The sequence below is a fragment of the Haliotis rufescens genome, unplaced genomic scaffold (genome assembly GCF_023055435.1).
Source record: "Haliotis rufescens isolate VD_foot unplaced genomic scaffold, xgHalRufe1.0.p SCAF_9, whole genome shotgun sequence".
Taxonomy (NCBI): domain Eukaryota; kingdom Metazoa; phylum Mollusca; class Gastropoda; order Lepetellida; family Haliotidae; genus Haliotis; species Haliotis rufescens.
The window spans coordinates 1,533,275-1,560,260 of NW_025964383.1; the positions used below are offsets into that span (position 1 = coordinate 1,533,275).

Consider the following 26,986-nt stretch of genomic DNA (forward strand, 5'->3'; position numbering starts at 1 on the left):
TTCATTCAGAAAATTGTGCAAACAGTCACCTATCAGAATATGAAAACAGGTACCTTTCTCAGTAGTTGCTGTATAATCATTGAGTAAGAGATCCAGGTTAATGTTGTAGATCTCAACTTTATAGTGTACTTACAAAACCTGCATACTCAATCATTGCATTAAAACTGCCTTGGGATTTGCAGGGGGAATGAATTTGAACTTGTCATAATTGCGCCCGTAAAAAAATTCAAGTTATTTGAGCTAGAAGAGCAAGGCAAAAATGAATATCAATATTGAAACAGAACAGAATAATGAATGAATAATGAATCATGAAATAACAGAATGATAAATTAATTACAAAATGTATTTGCACACCAGGAAGAGAAATATATTTAACAGGTGTTATCTACAAATCTAGAAAATATTTTCCTTGCGTTATACAATGATAAGTAGTAAATATATATGTTTTCACCTGTCTTGTAAGTTTTAGACTCTCAGAATGGCCCATTTTGTAGTACCAGGTACATCAAAATGTCCTGAAGATGTTTTTTTTTCAAACTTGGTAATGATATAGAAGAATGGCCTATCAAAAGTTGATAAAAACATGAATATGTCCTAATGCCATTTGTGTCCAGCAAAATCCCTGGAGTTCAAGCAGTTAATGTAAAACTGTCATGTTTGGCAATACAAGGGGCTTCCAGTCCATTCAATGAAACAACGCTCTGTTAGTTCTGGCAGAGTACAGAGGCTGGTGACAAGTTGAAGTGTGTGAGTATTGAACAGATGAGGGCCATGCAGATATCATCCCTATGTTCACACTGTTTAACACTGCAGGTGCTTTCAAAACACACATGTGTATTCTGCAGTGGTTGCTTCAATCAGAGACTTGTTACCGTGATTTGAAGTCAAATATTAGAGTCTGGTGATTACACAACCTATAACGATATAATCATATGCCAAGCAATAAGTAAGTTTTGAACAATGATGCCTTTTCTGCTCACATGGAGGTTTGCACAAGTGTTAATTTTTGCCCCAACCTAACTATTTAGATGTCAACAGAAACAATTTCACTGTTGATTATTTGTGGATTCTCTTTCCTGTTTGTGATGCTTGATTAATGTGTTTAAATATAATCTTTCAAGTGCATTACACTAAATAATGCCAGTTTTTTTAAAACATCTTCCAACCCTTTGAGTATGGAAAACATTTCACACATGTGTTGAGTATTACGCTACATGATAGATCACATTCATTTATGATTTTGTCATTAACTATTGTGCTAATTGACCAATAATAATCACTGGTATGTACAGAATGAAGATAGAAAAACCCAAATAAAGTAACACTTTGAAATTTGTAGTTTTTATTAATTTTTTATTATATAGAAGAAATTTCATTTGTCGTGTGAAATATCATGTGTCTCTTATCGAGAGATGGAGCAAAGGAGATATTTTCACGAGTGGCATAGCCATGAGTGAGGATACCTCCTTTTTCCCATCTCAAGATAAGAGACACATGATATTTCACACGAGACATGGAATATCCTATTTATCATATACTTTTTGTGTAGTTGCCTACCGGGAAATTAAATTATTTCAGTACAAATGATAAAAGTTGAAACGTAAATTCTCTCTACCTAAGGCACACCTCCCCTCACATTTACGACTTAAAAAGTAGTTCCATGTTTACAAAATCTTATTAACTATAAACAAAAATAAAAAATAATATTCAGGGTCACGAAAATTCTTTATCATACATTTAGATATGATTATATACAAAATCAACTTCAGCAAAAAATATTCCTATAAACTACATGACCACTGTTGGAAACGAAAGAATACATGCTGGTCAAGAAACAAAAAGGACTCTTTGCAAACGGAACAATCTCGATTGACGAGTTAAATGAGAAATTTACAGTTTATTACAAAACATTTTCAAGAGAATAAGAAATGAAAGGAGTAGCTATGTAAACTCCATAACTGACCATGTCATTATTTTGCCTTGTCAATGTGGAACTAACGTAAAAAGGAGTTCAAAAGTTTGTGTACGAGCTAGATGTTCACTGGAATGAAAAATATCTCTTTTCTCAACTTCAGAAAAGTCTTTCACACTGAAGTATGTAATAAAATGAAATATTCCGTAGCCTATAGCCATCTTGAAACCCTGGTCCATGATACTTGAATACATTACCAGTGAACAGCGGTAGAAACTAACATTTTTAGTCTTCTAATCCTTATAATGATAACATTATTATAGCAAAACCCTTAAAAATAGCAAGTTTCTACTCATCCTTATGATACCATAACTATCGGGGTGTTTTGCAAGGACTACAGGACTAGTGCCAATTTCTAATGCTGGAGATATTTTGTTTGAAATAATCTCAATCATTTTGAAAACATACTATCTGACCCAATGCCTTAAGATTTCAAACAAAATTTAAAACTGATCCAAAAAATTTGAATTCCTGGTTTTGTATAATATTGTAAGACATTGTTTCTTCAGGCAAATACAATTTCACCAACAGGAGTTGAATTTGAATGTTTGGAGCAGAAAGTCGGTGGTTGAATCCCCTGGTCATATGTCATGACAAAAGATGTTAAAAGATGCTGCTTAAAACGAGGACTGGAAGTCTCCGGTTCAATAAAATGTGTCTGAGTTGGGTATCCATGTTAAACAGTGGCATGGTATCTCAGTGAGCTAGCAGTATAAAGCCAGTATGCATCTGAACTACCCTGCCCTGCATCTGGCCCCTGCCCTCACCTCACATCACACAGCCCTAGTTAGGTCCCTGCCCTCACCTCGCATCACACAGCTGTAGTTAGGTCCCTGCCCTCACCTCTCTCTCATCACACAGCCCTAGTTAGGTCCCTGCCCTCCCCACGCATCACACAGCCCTAGTTAGGTCCCTGCCCTCACCTCTCATCACACAGCCCTAGTTAGGTCCCTGCCCTCACCTCTCATCACACAGCCCTAGTTGGGTTCCTGCCCTCACCTCACATCACACAGCCCTAGTTAGGTCCCTGCCCTCCCCACGCATCATACAGCCCTAGTTAGGTCCCTGCCCTCACCTCTCATCACACAGCCCTAGTTAGGTTCCTGCCCTCACCTCACATCACACAGCCCTAGTTAGGTCCCTGCCCTCTCCTCTCATCACACAGCCCTAGTTAGGTCCCTGCCCTCACCTCACATCACACAGCCCTAGTTAGGTCCCGGCCCTCACCTCTCATCACACAGCCCTAGTTAGGTCCCTGCCCTCACCTCTCACCACACAGCCCTAGTTAGGTCCCTGCCCTCACCTCTCATCACACAGCCCTAGTTAGGTCCCTGCCCTCACCTCTCATCACACAGCCCTAGTTAGGTCCCTGCCCTCACCTCACATCACACAGCCCTAGTTAGGTCCCTGCCCTCACCTCTCATCACACAGCCCTAGTTAGGTCCCTGCCCTCACCTCGCATCACACAGCCCTAGTTAGGTCCCTGCCCTCCCAACGCATCACACAGCACTAGTTAGGTCCGTGCCCTCACCTCTCACCACACAGCCCTAGTTAGGTCCCTACCCTCACCTCTCATCACACAGCCCTAGTTAGGTCCCTGCCCTCACCTCGCATCACACAGCCCTAGTTAGGTCCCTGCCCTCACCTCTCATCACACAGCCCTAGTAAGGTCCCTGCCCTCACCTCGCATCACACAGCTGTAGTTAGGTCTCTGCCCTCGCCTCGCATCACACAGCCCTAGTTAGGTCCCTGCCCTCACCTCTCTCTCATCACACAGCCCTAGTTAGGTCCCTGCCCTCACCTCTCTCTCATCACACAGCCCTAGTTAGGTCCCTGCCCTCACCTCTCTCTCATCACACAGCCCTAGTTAGGTCCCTGCCCTCCCCACGCATCACACAGCCCTAGTTAGGTCCCTGCCCTCACCTCACATCACACAGCCCTAGTTAGGTCCCTGTCCTCACCTCTCATCACACAGCCCTAGTTGGGTTCCTGCCCTCACCTCACATCACACAGCCCTAGTTAGGTCCCTGCCCTCCCCACGCATCATACAGCCCTAGTTAGGTCCCTGCCCTCACCTCTCACCACACAGCCCTAGTTAGGTCCCTACCCTCACCTCTCATCACACAGCCCTAGTTAGGTCCCTGCCCTCCCCACGCATCACACAGCCCTAGTTAGGTTCTTGCCCTCACCTCTCATCACACAGCCCTAGTTAGGTCCCTGCCCTCCCCACGCATCACACAGCCCTAGTAAGGTCCCTGCCCTCCCCATGCATCACACAGCCCTAGTTAGGTTCCTGCCCTCACCTCTCATCACACAGCCCTAGTTAGGTCCCTGCCCTCCCCACGCATCACACAGCCCTAGTTAGGTCCCTGCCCTCCCCACGCATCACACAGCCCTAGTTAGGTCCGCGCCCTCAACCTCTCATCACACAGCCCTAGTTAGGTCCCTGCCCTCCCCACGCATCACACAGCCCTAGTTTGGTCCCTGCCCTCACTTCGCATCACACAGCCCTAGTAAGGTCCCTGCCCTCCCAACGCATCACACAGCACTAGTTAGGTCCGTGCCCTCACATCTCACCACACAGCCCTAGTTAGGTCCCTACCCTCACCTCTCATCACACAGCCCTAGTTAGGTCCCTGCCCTCACCTCACATCACACAGCCCTAGTTAGGTCCCTGCCCTCCCCAGGCATCATACAGCCCTAGTTAGGTCCCTGCCCTCACCTCTCATCACACAGCCCTAGTTAGGTTCCTGCCCTCACCTCACATCACACAGCCCTAGTTAGGTCCCTGCCCTCACCTCTCATCACACAACCCTAGTTAGGTCCCTGCCCTCACCTCTCATCACACAGCCCTAGTTAGGTCCCTGCCCTCCCCATGCATCACACAGCCCTAGTTAGGTCCCTGCCCTCACCTCTCATCACACAGCCCTAGTTAGGTCCCTACCCTCACCTCTCATCACACAGCCCTAGTTAGGTTCCTGCCCTCACCTCGCATCACACAGCCCTAGTTAGGTCCCTGCCCTCCCCACGCATCACACAGCACTAGTTAGGTCCGTGCCCTCTCCTCTCACCACACAGCCCTAGTTAGGTCCCTGCCCTCCCCACGCATCACACAGCCCTAGTAAGGTCCCTGCCCTCCCCATGCATCACACAGCCCTAGTTAGGTTCCTGCCCTCACCTCTCATCACACAGCCCTAGTTAGGTCCCTGCCCTCCCCACGCATCACACAGCCCTAGTTAGGTCCCTGCCCTCCCCACGCATCACACAGCCCTAGTTAGGTCCGCGCCCTCACCTCTCATCACACAGCCCTAGTTAGGTCCCTGCCCTCCCCACGCATCACACAGCCCTAGTTAGGTCCCTGCCCTCACCTCGCATCACACAGCCCTAGTAAGGTCCCTGCCCTCACCTCGCATCACACAGCCCTAGTTAGGTCCCTGCCCTCCCCACGCATCACACAGCCCTAGTTAGGTCCCTACCCTCACCTCTCATCACACAGCCCTAGTTAGGTCCCTGCCCTCACCTCGCACCACACAGCCCTAGTTAGGTCCCTGCCCTCACCTCTCATCACACAGCCCTAGTAAGGTCCCTGCCCTCACCTCGCATCACACAGCTGTAGTTAGGTCTCTGCCCTCGCCTCGCATCACACAGCCCTAGTTAGGTCCCTGCCCTCACCTCTCTCTCATCACACAGCCCTAGTTAGGTCCCTGCCCTCACCTCTCTCTCATCACTCAGCCCTAGTTAGGTCCCTGCCCTCCCCACGCATCACACAGCCCTAGTTAGGTCCCTGCCCTCACCTCGCATCACACAGCCCTAGTTAGGTCCCTGCCCTCACCTCTCATCACACAGCCCTAGTTGGGTTCCTGCCCTCACCTCACATCACACAGCCCTAGTTAGGTCCCTGCCCTCCCCACGCATCATACAGCCCTAGTTAGGTCCCTGCCCTCACCTCTCATCACACAGCCCTAGTTAGGTCCCTGCCCTCACCTCACATCACACAGCCCTAGTTAGGTCCCTGCCCTCACCTCTCATCACACAGCCCTAGTTAGGTCCCTGCCCTCACCTCGCATCACACAGCCCTAGTTAGGTCCCTGCCCTCCCCACACATCACACAGCCCTAGTTAGGTCCCTGCCCTCCCCACGCACCACACAGCCCTAGTTAGGTCCCTACCCTCACCTCTCATCACACAGCCCTAGTTAGGTCCCTGCCCTCACCTCGCATCACACAGCCCTAGTTAGGTCCCTGCCCTCACCTCGCATCACACAGCTCTAGTTAGGTCCCTGCCCTCCCCACGCACCACACAGCCCTAGTTAGGTCCCTGCCCTCCCCACGCATAACACAGCCCTAGTAAGGTCCCTGCCCTCCCCATGCATCACACAGCCCTAGTTAGGTTCCTGCCCTCACCTCTCATCACACAGCCCTAGTAAGGTCCCTGCCCTCCCCACGCATCACACAGCCCTAGTAAGGTCCCTGCCCTCCCCATGCATCACACAGCCCTAGTTAGGTCCCTGCCCTCCCCACGCATCACACAGCCCTAGTTAGGTCCCTGCCCTCCCCACGCATCACACAGCCCTAGTTAGGTCCGCACCCTCACCTCTCATCACACAGCCCTAGTTAGGTTCCTGCCTCACCTCTCATCACACAGCCCTAGTTAGGTCCCTGCCCTCACCTCTCATCACACAGCCCTAGTAAGGTCCCTGCCCTCACCTCTTACCACACAGCCCTAGTTAGGTTCCTGCCCACGCCTCGCATCACACAGCCCTAGTTAGGTCCCTACCCTCACCTCGCATCACACAGCCCTAGTTAGGTCCCTGCCCTCACCTCTCATCACACAGCCCTAGTAAGGTCCCTGCCCTCACCTCTCGTCACACAGCCCTAGTTAGGTCCCTGCCTTCGCCTCTCACCACACAGCCCTAGTTAGGTCCCTGCCCTCACCTCACATCACACAGCCCTAGTTAGGTCCCTGCCCTCACCTCACATCACACAGCTGTAGTTAGGTCCCTGCCCTCACCTCACATCACACAGCTGTAGTTAGGATCCTGCCTTCACCCCTCATCACACAGCCCTGGTTAGGTCCATGGTGATTTTGCTGAAGACAAATTGTATTAGGACATTTTCATTGTTGTTTCCTCAATATTATTTCCAAATTAAAAATTATGATCTTCCATTTTGGGGGGATGGCAATCAGCCCTCGTGAGGCTCCGCCCCAAGTTATGGTTGTTGGTTTGGACTGTTACTGAGGGAAGGAAACGAAACATTACATTAAGCACTTTGATACTATAGCATGACCAGAACTGAACTTGGAAACTCCACCAGCGTAAATAATGATTAAATACAAGAAAAACCTTTCAGAACACAGAAACTTTAACTCACGGGAAGGATGCCCTCCACATTAATCAATTTGCCATAGGTTAGCAGCCAAGTGTTAATGCCTTTTTAGCAAAGCTAACAACTAAATATGGCAAATGTTGCACATGACAGACTTTAATTTCAGGCAAATATTGAGCATGAGTAAACAACTGCAATGCTTGTTGATGTAAAGCGATAAATGATTTCACAGGCTGGCTGCAAGTACAGTTGATGTCAGCTGTGATGCTGCATTCAGTCAAACGCAGGCCAGCTACAAGTACAGTTGATGTCAGCTGTGATGCTGCATTCAGTCAAACACAGGCTAGCTACAAGTACACTTGAAGTCGGCTGTGATGCTGCATTCAGTCAAACACAGGTTAGCTACAAGCGCAGTTGATGTCAGCTTTGATGCTGCATTCAGTCAAACACAGGCTAGCTACAAGTACACTTGAAGTCGGCTGTGATGCTGCATTCAGTCAAACACAGGCTAGCTACAAGTACACTTGAAGTCGGCTGTGATGCTGCATTCAGTCAAACACAGGCTAGCTACAAGCGCAGTTGATGTCAGCTGTGATGCTGCATTCAGTCAAACACAGGCTAGCTACAAGTACACTTGAAGTCGACTGTGATGCTACATTCAGTCAAACACAGGCTAGCTACAAGCGCAGTTGATGTCAGCTGTGATGCTGCATTCAGTCAAACACAGGCTAGCTACAAGTACACTTGAAGTCGGCTGTGATGCTGCATTCAGTCAAACACAGGCTGGCTACAAGTACAGTTGATGTCGGCTGTGATGCTGCAGCAGTCAAACACAGGCTAGCTACAAGTACACTTGAAGTCGGCTGTGATGCTGCGTTCGGTCAAACACAGGATAGCTGGAAGAGCAGTTGACGTTAGTATTCAGTCAAACATGCTAATGACAAGTACAGGTTAGGCTGAGATGAGTATCTGACCAATGTGTCAAACCTTTTCAAGAGTATCTTACTAAACTGAACAATGGATTACAGATTGAATAATTTCCCTGTGACACACACCTGCAGATGATCTGTGTGAAGTGAGGTACCGGGTAATGTTGTGACTCTCAAGCCAAGCCTAAAGATTTACAATATTAATTCAGTGATCCTTTAGGCTTATTAGTTGCTATCAGAAGACACAGAAGTAACTCTAGAATGTGCTTGATTGGTTTATGGATTCATGAATATTCATGCACTGAATTCCTCTTTTATATCTGTTTTAGGATCTGAAAATGATGAAGATGAAAATCCCAATGTACATGACAATGCCTATCGAATGTTTACCTTTTAACATATAACTGTTATTTGTTGTTTTTGTAAGAGAAAATGCAACAAATAACTCCAATAATGTGCCCATATTTGCAATGTTTCATGAACTTATTGATTTTGTATGTATATTCATTCTTTTTGTGAGCAGCTTGCGCTCAGAGGCAGTTCTCAGCGTCCATTCAAAATTGTATTTTGCCCACCATTGAATTATGTATGGTCCCCCTTAAACCTTACCATAGACACTGAGGAGCCTTTATAAGTCATGCACTTGTGCAAGTTCCTGGCAGTGGTCCCAGCATAGAGAAGATTGTGGGAAGCTGAGAAAGGGACCTGTTTAACATTGTTAAAGAAATATTGCAATCCTATTGATGGAGATCAATGGAGAAATCACCACATCTTTTGACTTATGTTAATGTGTATTGTACTCTGGAGAGTCCTAAACGATTAATTGGCATTGTTACCATGGATGCACCAAAGCAGTAACTTCTTTGATATGATCATACAACAACCAGTGTAGACAAGCCACAAAAACCATAAGATTTCCATTAAGAGCTGAGACAAACAATCAACCTATCATCATTTAGTACAGCTCGAGGAGAGTAAGACCATGTCTACTAAAGTCTCAGACAAGCTGGTTGGTGATGCTAGTCAATCTTATGTATACCAGTAGTAATGTTTAAGATTGTGTTTAGCTTTAAGGCATAAGAGAGTGTGAATGATTACTTACTTACTTACTTACTTTGGAGATTTAACGTGCACTTTCCGACTGATGCGTATTTCGCACACGGGCCCGGCCAGGCCATTTAATGTGTTTCCGAAAGGGGCGAAGGTGGTCTGTGCAACCCAAGAGGGGGGTTTTAGGGGTTGCTTATGTAGAATTTGGGAATTTTGAGATTTGGAATAGATGCCGATGGGGTAGGGGAGGAGAACTAAGGGAGCTGGGTATGGTGGATGTTTGTATGTTTATGTAATTTTGATTTGGTGGATTATAGTGTTTTTAGATGCGTTTTATTAGTTCCGTTTTGATTAAAAATACGCCTAAGGCCTTGAAGTTTTCTAGTTTATTTTGTGGGTTTAGTATTGCTTCTAGAGTGAGAGCCTTGTTTAGATTGAGGGTGGTTTGTAATGCGGTTCGATGTGTTAGGTAGTGTGTGCAGTAGATGAGTGCGTGTTCTGGGGTTTCTAGTTGTTTGCAGTGTGGGCAGTTACCTGTAGTATGTTTTTTTAGTTTTTTTAGGTGGTTATTTAGGTTGGTGTGTCCTGTTTGGAGTTTAGTGATTATTCTGTCGATTTTTTTGGATGGATGGAGAATTTTTGGTTTGGTTATTTGAGTTTAGATATAGGTTATGCCATTTTTTGGTGATTTTTTGCTTATTTACGCTTTAAATTTCTGATTTTGAGATGGGTAAGTTTAAGCTTATTTCTGGGATTTTGAGGGATAGTTTAGCTGCCTTATCAGCGTTTTCATTACCGTATATTCCTACGTGGGTGGGTATCCACAAGAAGGTTATTTGTTTGCCTGCGTTAGTTAGGTCGTTGGAGCTTTTAACTATTAGATTTATTAATTTCGGTCGGTTTTGGGTATTTTTGTTTTGGAGGGCTTGCAGTCCACTTAGGAAGTCGGTAAGTATTAGGATTTTATTGTGGTTTTTGGATTCTTGACTATGGAGGGCTGAGGCCATGCCCATTAGTTCTGCCGTGAATATTGATTGGTTGTTTGGGAGTCGGAAGGATTGTGTGGTTTTAGTTGGTTGTGTGGTATGGACCCCGAAACCTGTGTGTTTGGAGGTCGGATCTGAAGATCCGTCCGTGTAAATGTGACACCAATTTGGCCAATTTTCGTGTATGTATGCTAGTGTGGTGGTTTTAGCTATGTTTTGGTCGGTTTGTTTATTTATTTGGCTAGCTAGTGTTGTGTCTATTTTGGGTATTTTAAGTTTAGGGGTGAAGATATTTGATTGTTTGCAGTTTTGTTTAAGATTTTTAATTTGGTGTTCATTTAGGTAGTTTGTTATTCTTTGGGATATTGGGGTAAGTAAGGGGTGTTTACGAGCTAGAGCTTGGTTTTGGGGGCTGATATTTTGGTTTATTAAGTTTTGGATTAGAGGGTTTGATTGGGATGCGGCCCAGAAATTTAAGCTTAGCTGTTCCCTGCGTAGACTTAGTGGCATTTCTCCTGTTAAGGCCTGAAGTGAAGTGTAGGAGGTGCCATGTTGGGTGCGTGTAATTAGTTTGAGAGCCTGATATTGTATTGAGTCAAGTTTTTTAGATAGAGAGTTGTTTAGGGTGTTGTATATGGCGCAGCCGTAGTCTAGTTTTGATCTAATTAGTGATATGTAGAGTGAGAGGAGGGTATCTTTGGAGGCTCCCCAGTTTGAGCCAGTTAGGCATCTTAGGGTGTTTAGGTCTTTACTGCATTTAGTTGTTAGGTTTTGGATGTGAGCATCCCAGGTGAGATGTTCATCGAAAATAAGTCCTAAGAATTTGGTTTGTTTTTGAAATTTGATTGTTTGGTTGTTTAGCTGGAGGATTGGGGAGGCGGGTTTCATGTTTTTATGTTTGAATACTATTCCTGTTGTTTTTTCTAAGTTAAGGGAGAAGCCCCATTTGTCAGCCCATTGTTGTATTTTATTAAGAGATTTTTTGAGTAAATTTTGGGCCATTTTAATGCTTTTAGTGCGGATCCAGAGGGCTTCATCATCCGCGAATTTGGATGTGTTTATTTTAGGGGATAGGCCCTCGAAGAGATCGTTTATCATTATATTAAAGAGTGTGGGGCTGAAGATACTGCCCTGGGGAGTGCCATTTTCTAGGGGACACTTGTTTCGATAGAGTATGGTCTATCCCCACTGTTATTTTACGTTCGTTTAGAAAGTCCTGAATGTAGTTTATTATTTGTCCTTTTAGTCCTATTTTTTAAAGTTTTTGTATTGTTAGCCCGTTGTGCCAAACCATGTCGAATGCTTTGGAGAAATCCAGAAAGATGCCTGTTGTGTATTGTTTGTTGAGTTGTCCTGTCTTGATGTCCTGTTCTAGTCGGGTGAGATTATCTAAGGTTGAGCGGCCAGGAGTGAAACTGCTTTGATCTGTGTTTATGATGTTATTTTGAGTTAAGTAGTGTTGTAGTCTATTTTTGGCCATATATTCCATTACTTTACATAGGTTTGTGGTTAGGGATATTGGTCTATAAGAATTTGCCTGGTTAGTTGGTTTATCGGGTTTCGGGATAGGGATGACTAGTGCCTGTTTCCAGGGAGTTGGTACCTGTCCGTTTTGATAGATTAGGTTATATAGTTTAAGTAGTGCCTGGAGTAGGTTGGGGGGGAGTTTTTTAATTATTTGGTAGGATGTTAGGTCTAGTCCTGGGGCAGTTCCCTTTTTCCTATTTTGGAGTACGTACTGGAGTTCTTCCATTGAGTAAGGTTGGTTTATTTCGAGGTTATCATTATTTGGTTCTTTAGTAGGTTTGGCTTCTGCTTTAAGTTTTTGTTGGAATTTTTCGCTGAAGTTATTGTTGCTGCTTATGGCCGAGAAGTGGTTTGCTAGGTTATTTGCCTTTTCGGTAGGGTTGGTAGAATTGTTTATGTTGGGTGTTTTTTTGTGACGTTTTAAGCCTCTAATGGCGTGGATTTTTCGCCAGACTGTTCTGGCATCTGTGCGATTATTTACTCCTTCACAAAATGATTTCCAATCTTTGGTTTTAGCTATTTTGACTAGTTTTTGGACCTTGTGGTTTAGTTCGTGAGCTACCGTTATATGGTTATGGTCGCGTTTGGCTCTATTGAAGGCTGTTTTACGTTTGCGTCTAGTTTGTTCTATTTCCTCGTTCCACCATGGTACCGAGGGTTTGCCTACGTTATTTGTTTTATAAGGTATTGATGCTTTGGCTGCGTTGATTATGTAGTCTGTTAGGTTTTTGCAGTAGATTTCTGGGTCCTTATTTTCTAGTTTGGTTAGGTTGGCTTGGTTGCAGATATCCTGAAATTTGTCCCAGTTAGCTTGGTTATAGTTGAATTTTGGTTCTAGGTTCTAGTGTGAATGAGGGTAGCTCTCCTACATATACTGGTAGAAGGTGATTGTTGTCATGCAGCATTGATTGCAAAGTGTTTTTCCACAGGGTACAATTCAGTCGCACAAGGGTGATGTAATTGCAGATGAACCTCTCATTATCATTGTATTGAGAGTGGGAGTTTTTATGTTGCTGCGCTAATGTTTGTTGCCTTGATCTGGTTTTCTTGCAATGGTTCACAGATGAAACATGACCAATGTGTGTTCTGCCATATACATGACATTTTTCATGTATGCCAGAATTTAGTTTTTTCTTTGAGTACAGGATTTCATTAGTAACATGGTTAAATAGAATGTACATGTTTAATATTGACCATAGCTAGAAAGTATTTTCAGGTCACTGTATTTATTCAGATAAGTAACTTCAGTTGGCTAGAACTTCATACAGATAATGTTTTCTGAATGTTTTAGCCTTTTGTGATTTGGTGGATATTTAATTTTAAAAATAAGTGATCTAATTTATTCACAAAGTGGACACAGATTCTGAGTTTGTCAATGATAAGACTTTATGTCCTGACAGTGTGACGATAAGTGCATTGGTTGTATTCCAAACAATAACAAATAGAGGATATATTCATTGAGGCTAAGGGAAATAGTGGATATAATTGAATGGATATAGTCCAAGGGGCAAAATCAAAGGGTTGTCTGATCAGTCTTTAAAAAGTTGACATGGAATAAAATGAATGTGTACAAAAAACAACTGTAACATTCATCCAAGTGTAATTTACATAAAAGTTTGGATTAGAGGTTAAGAGAGAAAAGAATAATGACAGGCTGAGGTTAATGAAATAGAATCTGGGGCAGGATGTTTTTTTATCACTGTGAGACTAAGGGTTTTCAGGACATCTTGAATTACATGTTGTTGCTCACTAGCAAGAATGCAACACAGGGTCACGCTCCCCCTGCAACACAGGAACACTTCTCACAATGCAAGACTGGATCACTTCCCACAATGCAACACAGGGACACTTCTCACAATGCATCACAGGAACACTTCTCACAATGCAACACAGGGACACTTCTCACAATGCAACACAGGAACACTTCTCACAATGATACACATGGACACTTCTCACAATGCAACACAGGAACACTTCCCACAATGCAACACAGGGACACTTCTCACAATGCAACACAGGAACACTTCTCACAATGCAACACAGGGACACTTCTCACAATGCAACACAGGAACAATTCCCACCATGCAAGACTGGAACAATTCCCACCATGCAACACAGGAACAATTCCCACCATGCAACACAGGGACACTTCTCACAATGCAACACAGGAACACTTCTCACAATGCAACACAGGGACACTTCTCACAATGCAAGACTGGAACAATTCCCACCATGCAACACAGGAACAATTCCCACCATGCAACACAGGAACACTTCTCACAATGCAAGACTGGAACAATTCCCACCATGCAACACAGGAACAATTCCGTCCATGCAAGACTGGATCACTTCCCACCATGCAACACAGGAACAATTCCCACCATGCAACACAGGAACAATTCCCACCATGCAACACAGGAACAATTCCCACCATGCAAGACTGGAACAATTCCCACCTTGCAAGACTGGATCACTTCCCACCATGCAACACAGGAACAATTCCCACCATGCAAGACTGGATCACTTCCCACCATGCAACACAGGAACAATTCCCACCTTGTAAGACTGGATCACTTCCCACCTTGTAAGACTGGATCACTTCCCACCATGCAAGACAGGATCACTTCCCACCATGCAAGACACAGTATAACATGGTGGGACACTAGCCACAGAACAACATGGTGGGACACTAGCCACAGTATAACATGGTGGGGCACTTGCCACAGTACAACATGGAGGGGCACTTGCCACAGTACAACATGGAGGGGCACTTGCCACAGTACAACATGGTGGGACACTAGCCACAGTACAACATGGAGGGGCACTTGCCACAGTACAACATGGAGGGACACTTGCCACAGTACAACATGGAGGGGCACTTGCCACAGTACAACATGGAGGGACACTTGCCACAGTACAACATGGAGGGGCACTTGCCACAGTACAACATGGAGGGGCACTTGCCACAGTACAACATGGAGGGACACTTGCCACAGTACAACATGGTGGGACACTAGCCACAGTACAACATGGTGGGACACTTGCCATAGTACAACATGGTGGGGCACTTGCCACAGTACAACATGGAGGGACACTAGCCACAGTACAACATGGTGGGACACTAGCCATAGTACAACATGGAGGGACACTTGCCACAGTACAACATGGAGGGGCACTTGCCACAGTACAACATGGAGGGGCACTTGCCACAGTACAACATGGAGGGGCACTTGCCACAGTACAACATGGAGGGGCACTTGCCACAGTACAACATGGAGGGGCACTTGCCACAGTACAACATGGAGGGACACTAGCCACAGTACAGCATGGAGGGGCACTTGCCACAGTGCAACATGGAGGGACACTTGCCACAGTACAACATTGTAGGACACTTGCCACAGTACATTGTAGGGCACTTGCCACAGTACATTGTAGGGCACTTGCCACAGTACATTGTAGGACACTTGCCACAGTACATGGTACTTGCCACATTATCCTCTTGTGACCCGGTGGTTATTCAGCTTATGTACCAACAATATTTATCGGTCTTTTCAGTGTTAATACCCGTGGTGTACAGTACATTCACCCTGTGCACTTAAAAGAAACCACTCATCACTTGCTAGATGACCAGAGGTTTGGAAACACAAAAGATGTTCATACACCCGAAACACAAGTGACAAAACATGTGGTGTCACCCTGGCCAAGTGACTCAGTTCAAATGTGCCTCTATTCACCCAGCAGGGAATGGGTGCCAATATTTGAGGTGGATATTGATAAACCCTCTAGCGCTTGTAGGCAGCTTGGGTTGTATTCTCCCCAGGGAGTTGAGAAGGATAAGTGGAATCCATATGGGTCAACTGGTCGGGGAATAAATAAACCGCATTTGAGCTGATAATAATATCTGGATAAGTATGGTATATAAATGTATAATATAATGATAAGAACTTATCATATCAATGAGCTGAAGTAATATGCTATCTGACCGCCTCAATGGTTTAGAGCATCTACCCGAAGAGCGGAAGGTCGTGGGTTCAATCCCCGGTCACATCATACCAGGAAGTTAAAAGATGGTACTTGTTGTTAGCCTGCCAGGCGATTGGCATTTAGGGGCTTAAACAAGGACTGGAGTCGGTATACTGTGTCTGAGTGGGGTATTCATGTTAAAACTGTGGCATGGTTTTTTACTGGGCTAGCACTATAAAATCAGCATTAGTCAGTTCAAGCAGGCAGACAGGCACGCACACACACACACACACAAATGTGCATACACATCGCTATATAAGTGCAATATTCTTGAACAGGACGTTAAACCCCATTTCACCTCACCTAATATACAATCTGTCACACATCACCACCTAACCACCTGAACACCACTGAAACAATAGTAATAATGAGTTTTCAAGTAAAACATAGTTTTGATCATGAAACTTCGGTGAATTCATGTGAGGGTTCTCTTCCTCAATCATATTAGTGAGTGAGTGAGTGAGTTTTGTTTAACGCCGCTTTTAACACTATTCTAGTTATATCACGGCGTGTCAGCTTAATGTGGGAGGAAAGCCCGAAGTGATGCAGGTCTCAGGCGTTTACCACTTCGGTGAAACCCATGAGCACGGGTATGGTGCTGACAAACCTAGAAACATAATCGGGGCGAACCGGGATTCGAACCCACAACCATAGGTTTCTGGCGTGCCCAAGGGACGCAACTCTGCACAGCGAACCGCGGCGTCTTAGAAGACTGGGCCACCCGTGCCCCCCTCAATCATATTAAGTCTGGAGTAAGTTTACTGCTAGGTTGTATGTAGACATAAGCAACAATATGGGATTAACCCTATGTGTTGACGAGGAGTAGCCTCATCCTTCTGCTTGTTAGAAAGTAAAGTTCTTAAGTCCTTCATGGGAAGTAGCAGGCTACACTCACAATGATTCACCAGCCAAGTTCAGTCCATGTTCCAATAATTAGTTAAGAATTTGTCTGGCCTTGATTGAAATGGGTGAAGTTGATTGTGGAAGTGTGATGATCATAGCAGCAAGGAGAGAATGAATGGCGAACACCAGACAGCCTGAGTCAAGACTCTGCTGGATCCATGCCAACAGTCAGAAACCATGCTGTAAAACATTGATTCTGTATCTGTACACACCTCCAGTCTGTGTGGACCTACATATCTCCACCTACACAGCACATATCTCCACCTACACAGCACATATCTCCACCTACACAGCACATATCTCCACCTACACAGCACATATCTCCACCTACACAGCACATATCTCCACCTACACACCACATATCTCCACCTACACCACACATATATCTACCTACACACCACACATATTTCTACCTACACATCACATATATTATTACCCATATGGGCTCAAATATGCAGTGTAATAACTTTTTGATATTTGCACAGTGTGCAATTAGTGATTCTAGAAGCTGATTGGTCAGTTAAACAAATGTCAATTTTCATTGGTCGACGGGACTATTTTTCTCTCATTGAGTTCAATCACAAATCCAGGGCATTCATTCACATGTTTTACGTGCTACAATCTCACTTAATCGAGATTTATAAGACTAGAACATAGTTTTATATCAACCAAATGATTTCACATTATAATGAATAAAGCATTTATTTCGCACGAGTTTTAGTTTACAATAAGCGTAATTACAAAAAACAAAACTACGTCTGCATTGTTTGTAAACAAACATGGCTGACCATTTGACACCTGTCAAACTAAATGACCTCATTAAAGTAGACGGAGCTCTGACAGGAAGAGTTATTCGCATAATTCAACCTCTGAACACATTTAATGTCTTTGTTGTCAAAACTGCATATGGCCAGATTGAAGTTCCAAGATTCAGATTTGCGTCTGTGTTAGAGGACTTGCTGTTTGGCAAATCTTTCGACCACACGAATCCCCAAAACCGGACTTTGTATAGACAGGTTTGCCTTTGTGAATGATGATGACATCGATAACTGCCAATGAAAAGGAAAACACAATGAAAAAGACTAAATTTGACAAGTTGACATGACAAATTTATACTGGTAAGAAAAACACAAAAAATAAAACTACTCACACTTTCAATGATGGCATAAGAATAAAAACAAATTCCTTTTGCAACAACAGTTAGACTTTCCGAAAGACATTATAAACATACGCCATTTCGTAGAATTTAAGTTTGTAACATTGTGTGAAGAAATAAGAACGCGACACTTTTTTATACAATGTAGACTAGATCTATACGTTTTTGTAACCTCGACGTCAGCACAGTACGGCGCTGAGCGGTATGCAGGCTGACTGACGTCCGGGCACCATAAGACTATGAGTGTTAATGACACAGGAAAGGTGCATCTAAACATTATTCTTTGCAAATTTATCATTTCGGCATGCACATCAGACGGTTCAGAATTCGAAATGCCTACTTTGAAGGAGATCAAGGGTAGCACCGAGTGCTACCTTAGCGACAAGATTACCAACATCTGGCTGCGAAATCGATGCACTTTGCTGAACTCAAATAGGTTTTGAAATCAAAACAAAAATAATTAAAAATACAAGGAAAAGAAAACTTACCCCAGCGAGGTGATCCTGTGTCCGACATTGAACTAAATGAACTCTGTGAATGCGGACAGCTTGTCACTAAGTCTCCAGATACCGTGTTAGTCTATCAACAGGTATTCGACCATTATGAAACACATCAAAATATCAACAAACTCCCGTCATCTGACTGTGACCACTCCACAAGTGCGTTTGACAAGTCCTCCTAAAATCCCACATGCACATGTTTCCCATCAGTCACACTTGTCTCAAATCACAAACGATGTTCATTAAACTTGTTGTCCGGATTAAACTGTAACACCGGTTCTCTTGTCATTCCTGGTTTCGGCTGTCTCATATCTGGGTCAAGTCGGGTCATTCTTTCCGACACTGACAGCAATCGTATTTTTCAAAGTTTACCTACTTGTCGTAACTTTTCTCAATCAAACATGACTTCTGTACATTCCTTCTATGTTGTTGATACAGGTTTTTGAATTTTTACCGAATGACACATGAAAAAATTGACAGGTTTTCCGTGTTTCCTCTTCTCAATTTGAAATTCATGTCCATGCTGATGCACGACGGCTGTTGTCTTGTCAATGAGAGGTCTTGTCAAAACAAGCCTTGATTAAAAAGCCTGTTGAACCTTTTTTGAAAATTGTCTTCTTTTATCAATGCTAGATAGTGTACGCTGTGTAACTCAGACAGAAATATAACTGCAATAATGTGATCTTTCAAGTTTTGTTAACAGAACTATATTTTTACGCATAGCAAGACGTTGATTGAGTAATGCGGTTGGAGTGAGTGGACAGTGTTTTTTCACACGCGGATTGATACAAAACAGCTGATTCTTGATCGGCGACAGTTGATTGTTTTTTTCCTGAAACATGTCTTTAATATGAATATGGGTAATAAATAGAATAACCCACTCAGTACGAGTGATTACGGAAAATATGTCACTCATGAAATTAATGTTTTAAGTTCCTCGCTAAAGCTCAGAACTTAAAACATTAATTTCACTCGTGACATATTTTCCATAATCACTCGTACCTCGTGGGTTAATCTATAATTTCTACCTACACCACACATATTTCTACCTACACCACACATATTTCTACCTACACATCACATATATTTCTACCTACACCACACATATTTCTACCTACACACCACACATATTTCTACCTACACCACACATATTTCTACCTACACACCACACATATTTCTACCTACACCACACATATTTCTACCTACACACCACACATATTTCTACCTACACCAAACATATTTCTACCTACACCACACATATTTCTACCTACACACCACACATATTTCTACCTACACCATACATATTTCTACCTACACCACACATATTTCTACCAACACCACACATATCTCTACCTACACACCACACATATCTCTACCTACACACCACACATATTTCTACCTACACCACACATATTTCTACCTACACCACACATATTTCTACCTACACACCACACATATTTCTACCTACACACCACACATATCTCTACCTACACACCACACATATTTCTACCTACAAACCACATATATTTCTACCTACACCACACATATTTCTACCTACACCACACATATTTCTACCTACACCACACATATATCTACCTACACACCACACATATTTCTGTAAACATGATTCTGTAGAGCACTACTTCACACTTTCCAATCTATGTTAGACAATACTGGAACTGAGTTGTACGTTTCAAATGGTACGACCTTGACTTCCTGTTTGTATTGCCAAGCTATGAGGTTGAAGTATGTGGAACCAGGTCATTAATCAGATTCAATGATTTTGGAATATGTCATGAAATGTATGACTGTGCATTTGAAACTGATATTGGTAATATAAGTGTGAATGAGGATTGCCATGTTTCCTGTAGCTCTAGTTTCATATTGGGTAAAGGTCATGCATGTCCCAAACAAGTAATCCTCGTTATTATTACTGTTGCAAACCCTTGAGGAGCGCCACAATCAATCGCGCGATGCACAGAACAGCACAAGGCCAGCTGCTTTCAGCAATTGTATCCAACACCAAAAGCTATTCTGGCTTAAGGATTGCTATTTATAGATTTATCTGTCTTCTGTGTGTGGTGATGGTGGAGACAGGGAAAGGAATCTGGACGCTCCTGGACTATTTTTAACTGTAATTGATGTGGGGTGGTGTTAGGTTAAACGACCTCAATTTATGTCACAAACAGTATTTACTTCAATATATGTGAAAGTTAGATGCATGAACCATTGTTGTTAACCATTGCTGGTGGAGGTAGAAGATTTGAATAACATGGAGCCGTACAGAGCAAGACTTTCTCAGTTGTCTGGTCAACAAAGTGTATTACTATTATGATAGTGTACACCACTATCAGTATGTGTGTACATGATCACTATCAGTATGTGTGTACACCACTATCAGTATGTGTGTACACCACTATCAGTATGTGTGTACACCACTATCAGTATGTGTGTACATGACCACTATCAGTATGTGTGTACACCACTATCAGTATGTGTGTACACCACTATCAGTATGTGTGTACATGACCACTATCAGTATGTGTGTACATGACCACTATCAGTATGTGTGTACACCACTATCAGTATGTGTGTACATCACTATCAGTATGTGTGTACATGACCACTATCAGTATGTGTGTACATGACCACTATCAGTATGTGTGTACACCACTATCAGTATGTGTGTACACCACTATCAGTATGTGTGTACATGACCACTATCAGTATGTGTGTACATGACCACTATCAGTATGTGTGTACACCACTATCAGTATGTGTGTACATCACTATCAGTATGTGTGTACATGACCACTATCAGTATGTGTGTACACCACTATCAGTATGTGTGTACATGATCACTATCAGTATGTGTGTACATCACTATCAGTATGTGTGTACATGACCACTATCAGTATGTGTGTACACCACTATCAGTATGTGTGTACACCACTATCAGTATGTGTGTACACCACTATCAGTATGTGTGTACACCACTATCAGTATGTGTGTACATGACCACTATCAGTATGTGTGTACATGACCACTATCAGTATGTGTGTACACCACTATCAGTATGTGTGTACATGACCACTATCAGTATGTGTGTACATGACCACTATCAGTATGTGTGTACACCACTATCAGTATGTGTGTACACCACTATCAGTATGTGTGTACATGACCACTATCAGTATGTGTGTACACCACTATCAGTATGTGTGTACACCACTATCAGTATGTGTGTACACCACTATCAGTATGTGTGTACATGACCACTATCAGTATGTGTGTACATGACCACTATCAGTATGTGTGTACACCACTATCAGTATGTGTGTACACCACTATCAGTATGTGTGTACATGACCACTATCAGTATGTGTGTACATGACCACTATCAGTATGTGTGTACACCACTATCAGTATGTGTGTACACCACTATCAGTATGTGTGTACATGACCACTATCAGTATGTGTGTACACCACTATCAGTATGTGTGTACATGACCACTATCAGTATGTGTGTACATGACCACTATCAGTATGTGTGTACACCACTATCAGTATGTGTGTACACCACTATCAGTATGTGTGTACACCACTATCAGTATGTGTGTACACCACTATCAGTATGTGTGTACACCACTATCAGTATGTGTGTACATGACCACTATCAGTATGTGTGTACACCACTATCAGTATGTGTGTACACCACTATCAGTATGTGTGTACACCACTATCAGTATGTGTGTACACCACTATCAGTATGTGTGTACATCACTATCAGTATGTGTGTACATGACCACTATCAGTATGTGTGTACATGACCACTATCAGTATGTGTGTACACCACTATCAGTATGTGTGTACATGACCACTATCAGTATGTGTGTACATGACCACTATCAGTATGTGTGTACACCACTATCAGTATGTGTGTACACCACTATCAGTATGTGTGTACACCACTATCAGTATGTGTGTACATGACCACTATCAGTATGTGTGTACATGACCACTATCAGTATGTGTGTACACCACTATCAGTATGTGTGTACACCACTATCAGTATGTGTGTACACCACTATCAGTATGTGTGTACACCACTATCAGTATGTGTGTACACCACTATCAGTATGTGTGTACATGACCACTATCAGTATGTGTGTACACCACTATCAGTATGTGTGTACACCACTATCAGTATGTGTGTACACCACTATCAGTATGTGTGTACATGACCACTATCAGTATGTGTGTACATGACCACTATCAGTATGTGTGTACATGACCACTATCAGTATGTGTGTACATGACCACTATCAGTATGTGTGTACACCACTATCAGTATGTGTGTACACCACTATCAGTATGTGTGTACACCACTATCAGTATGTGTGTACACCACTATCAGTATGTGTGTACATGACCACTATCAGTATGTGTGTACATGACCACTATCAGTATGTGTGTACATGACCACTATCAGTATGTGTGTACACCACTATCAGTATGTGTGTACACCACTATCAGTATGTGTGTACACCACTATCAGTATGTGTGTACATGACCACTATCAGTATGTGTGTACATGACCACTATCAGTATGTGTGTACATGACCACTATCAGTATGTGTGTACACCACTATCAGTATGTGTGTACACCACTATCAGTATGTGTGTACACCACTATCAGTATGTGTGTACATGACCACTATCAGTATGTGTGTACATGACCACTATCAGTATGTGTGTACACCACTATCAGTATGTGTGAACACCACTAACAGTATGTGTGTACACCACTATCAGTATGTGTGTACATGTCCACTATCAGTATGTGTGTACATGACCACTATCAGTATGTGTGTACACCACTATCAGTATGTGTGTACATGAACACTATCAGTATGTGTGTACATGACCACTATCAGTATGTGTGTACACCACTATCAGTATGTGTGTACATGACCACTATCAGTATGTGTGTACACCACTATCAGTATGTGTGTACACCACTATCAGTATGTGTGTACATGATCACTATCAGTATGTGTGTACACCACTATCAGTATGTGTGTACATGACCACTATCAGTATGTGTGTACACCACTATCAGTATGTGTGTACATGACCACTATCAGTATGTGTGTACACCACTATCAGTATGTGTGTACACCACTATCAGTATGTGTGTACACCACTATCAGTATGTGTGTACACCACTATCAGTATGTGTGTACACCACTATCAGTATGTGTGTACATGACCACTATCAGTATGTGTGTACACCACTATCAGTATGTGTGTACATCACTATCAGTATGTGTGTACATGACCACTATCAGTATGTGTGTACACCACTATCAGTATGTGTGTACACCACTATCAGTATGTGTGTACATGACCACTATCAGTATGTGTGTACACCACTATCAGTATGTGTGTACATGACCACTATCAGTATGTGTGTACACCACTATCAGTATGTGTGTACATGACCACTATCAGTATGTGTGTACACCACTATCAGTATGTGTGTACACCACTATCAGTATGTGTGTACATGACCACTTTCAGTATGTGTGTACATGACCACTATCAGTATGTGTGTACATGACCACTATCAGTATGTGTGTACACCACTATCAGTATGTGTGTACATGACCACTATCAGTATGTGTGTACACCACTATCAGTATGTGTGTACACCACTATCAGTATGTGTGTACACCACTATCAGTATGTGTGTACACCACTATCAGTATGTGTGTACACCACTATCAGTATGTGTGTACATGACCACTATCAGTATGTGTGTACACCACTATCAGTATGTGTGTACATCACTATCAGTATGTGTGTACATGACCACTATCAGTATGTGTGTACACCACTATCAGTATGTGTGTACACCACTATCAGTATGTGTGTACACCACTATCAGTATGTGTGTACACCACTATCAGTATGTGTGTACATGACCACTATCAGTATGTGTGTACACCACTATCAGTATGTGTGTACATCACTATCAGTATGTGTGTACATGACCACTATCAGTATGTGTGTACATGACCACTATCAGTATGTGTGTACACCACTATCAGTATGTGTGTACATCACTATCAGTATGTGTGTACATGACCACTATCAGTATGTGTGTACATCACTATCAGTATGTGTGTACACCACTATCAGTATGTGTGTACATGACCACTATCAGTATGTGTGTACATGACCACTATCAGTATGTGTGTACACCACTATCAGTATGTGTGTACACCACTATCAGTATGTGTGTACATGACCACTATCAGTATGTGTGTACACCACTATCAGTATGTGTGTACACCACTATCAGTATGTGTGTACATGACCACTATCAGTATGTGTGTACACCACTATCAGTATGTGTGTACACCACTATCAGTATGTGTGTACACCACTATCAGTATGTGTGTACATGACCACTATCAGTATGTGTGTACATGACCACTATCAGTATGTGTGTAGACCACTATCAGTATGTGTGTAGACCACTATCAGTATGTGTGTACATCACTATCAGTATGTGTGTACATGACCACTATCAGTATGTGTGTACATGACCACTATCAGTATGTGTGTACACCACTATCAGTATGTGTGTACACCACTATCAGTATGTGTGTACATCACTATCAGTATGTGTGTACATGACCACTATCAGTATGTGTGTACATGACCACTATCAGTATTTGTGTACATGACCACTATCAGCATGTGTGTACATGACCACTATCAGTATGTGTGTACACCACTATCAGTATGTGTGTACATGACCACTATCAGTATGTGTGTACACCACTATCAGTATGTGTGTACACCACTATCAGTATGTGTGTACACCACTATCAGTATGTGTGTACACCACTATCAGTATGTGTGTACATGACCACTATCAGTATGTGTGTACACCACTATCAGTATGTGTGTACATCACTATCAGTATGTGTGTACATGACCACTATCAGTATGTGTGTACACCACTATCAGTATGTGTGTACACCACTATCAGTATGTGTGTACATGACCACTATCAGTATGTGTGTACACCACTATCAGTATGTGTGTACATGACCACTATCAGTATGTGTGTACACCACTATCAGTATGTGTGTACATGACCACTATCAGTATGTGTGTACACCACTATCAGTATGTGTGTACATCACTATCAGTATGTGTGTACATGACCACTATCAGTATGTGTGTACATCACTATCAGTATGTGTGTACACCACTATCAGTATGTGTGTACATGACCACTATCAGTATGTGTGTACATGACCACTATCAGTATGTGTGTACACCACTATCAGTATGTGTGTACACCACTATCAGTATGTGTGTACATGACCACTATCAGTATGTGTGTACACCACTATCAGTATGTGTGTACACCACTATCAGTATGTGTGTACATGACCACTATCAGTATGTGTGTACACCACTATCAGTATGTGTGTACACCACTATCAGTATGTGTGTACACCACTATCAGTATGTGTGTACATGACCACTATCAGTATGTGTGTACATGACCACTATCAGTATGTGTGTAGACCACTATCAGTATGTGTGTAGACCACTATCAGTATGTGTGTACATCACTATCAGTATGTGTGTACATGACCACTATCAGTATGTGTGTACATGACCACTATCAGTATGTGTGTACACCACTATCAGTATGTGTGTACACCACTATCAGTATGTGTGTACACCACTATCAGTATGTGTGTACATCACTATCAGTATGTGTGTACATGACCACTATCAGTATGTGTGTACATGACCACTATCAGTATTTGTGTACATGACCACTATCAGCATGTGTGTACATGACCACTATCAGTATGTGTGTACACCACTATCAGTATGTGTGTACATGACCACTATCAGTATGTGTGTACATGACCACTATCAGTATGTGTGTACACCACTATCAGTATGTGTGTACACCACTATCAGTATGTGTGTACACCACTATCAGTATGTGTGTACATGACCACTATCAGTATGTGTGTACATGACCACTATCAGTATGTGTGTACACCACTATCAGTATGTGTGTACACCACTATCAGTATGTGTGTACACCACTATCAGTATGTGTGTACACCACTATCAGTATGTGTGTAAAGCAGACATGTCACAGTCTAGCAGTGAAAGCAGATATGTCACAGTCTTGCAGTGAAAGCAGACATGTCACAGTCTTGCAGTGAAAGCAAAGATGTCATAGTCTAGCAGTGAAAGCAGATATGTCACAGTCTTGCAGTGAAAGCAGACATGTCACAGTCTTGCAGTGAAAGCAGATATGTCACAGTCTTGCAGTGAAAGCAGATATGTCACAGTCTAGCAGTGAAAGGAGATATGTCATAGTCTAGCAGTGAAAACAGTCTTAATTGAAAGAAAGTGAAGAGATGTTTTAAGTCACAGCCATTTATTCTTACGGTCATATCCGACTGTCGTAACTGAAATCTTCCATTAATCTCTTTGCTTAGGATTACTTATGACTGAGAAACGTTTCCATGCCACCCCTAACCATAAGGCCGCCGACACAGCA

The 26,986-nt window shown here is 42.9% G+C and overlaps 1 protein-coding gene and 1 long non-coding RNA gene across 2 annotated transcripts in view; one reads left to right on the forward strand and one right to left on the reverse strand.

Moving 5' to 3' along the window:
- LOC124110380 (protein unc-93 homolog A-like) overlaps nucleotides 1-26,986 on the forward strand; it is a 92,520-nt gene that overhangs the window by 47,801 nt on the left and 17,733 nt on the right. The gene's annotated exons all lie outside the window — the stretch shown is intronic.
- Nucleotides 17,400-18,937, reverse strand: LOC125377308. The gene is made up of 2 exons (XR_007219526.1): nucleotides 18,361-18,937; nucleotides 17,400-17,765 (listed from the first exon to the last, which is right to left on the reverse strand). It is a non-coding gene; the product is annotated as an uncharacterized LOC125377308 (long non-coding RNA).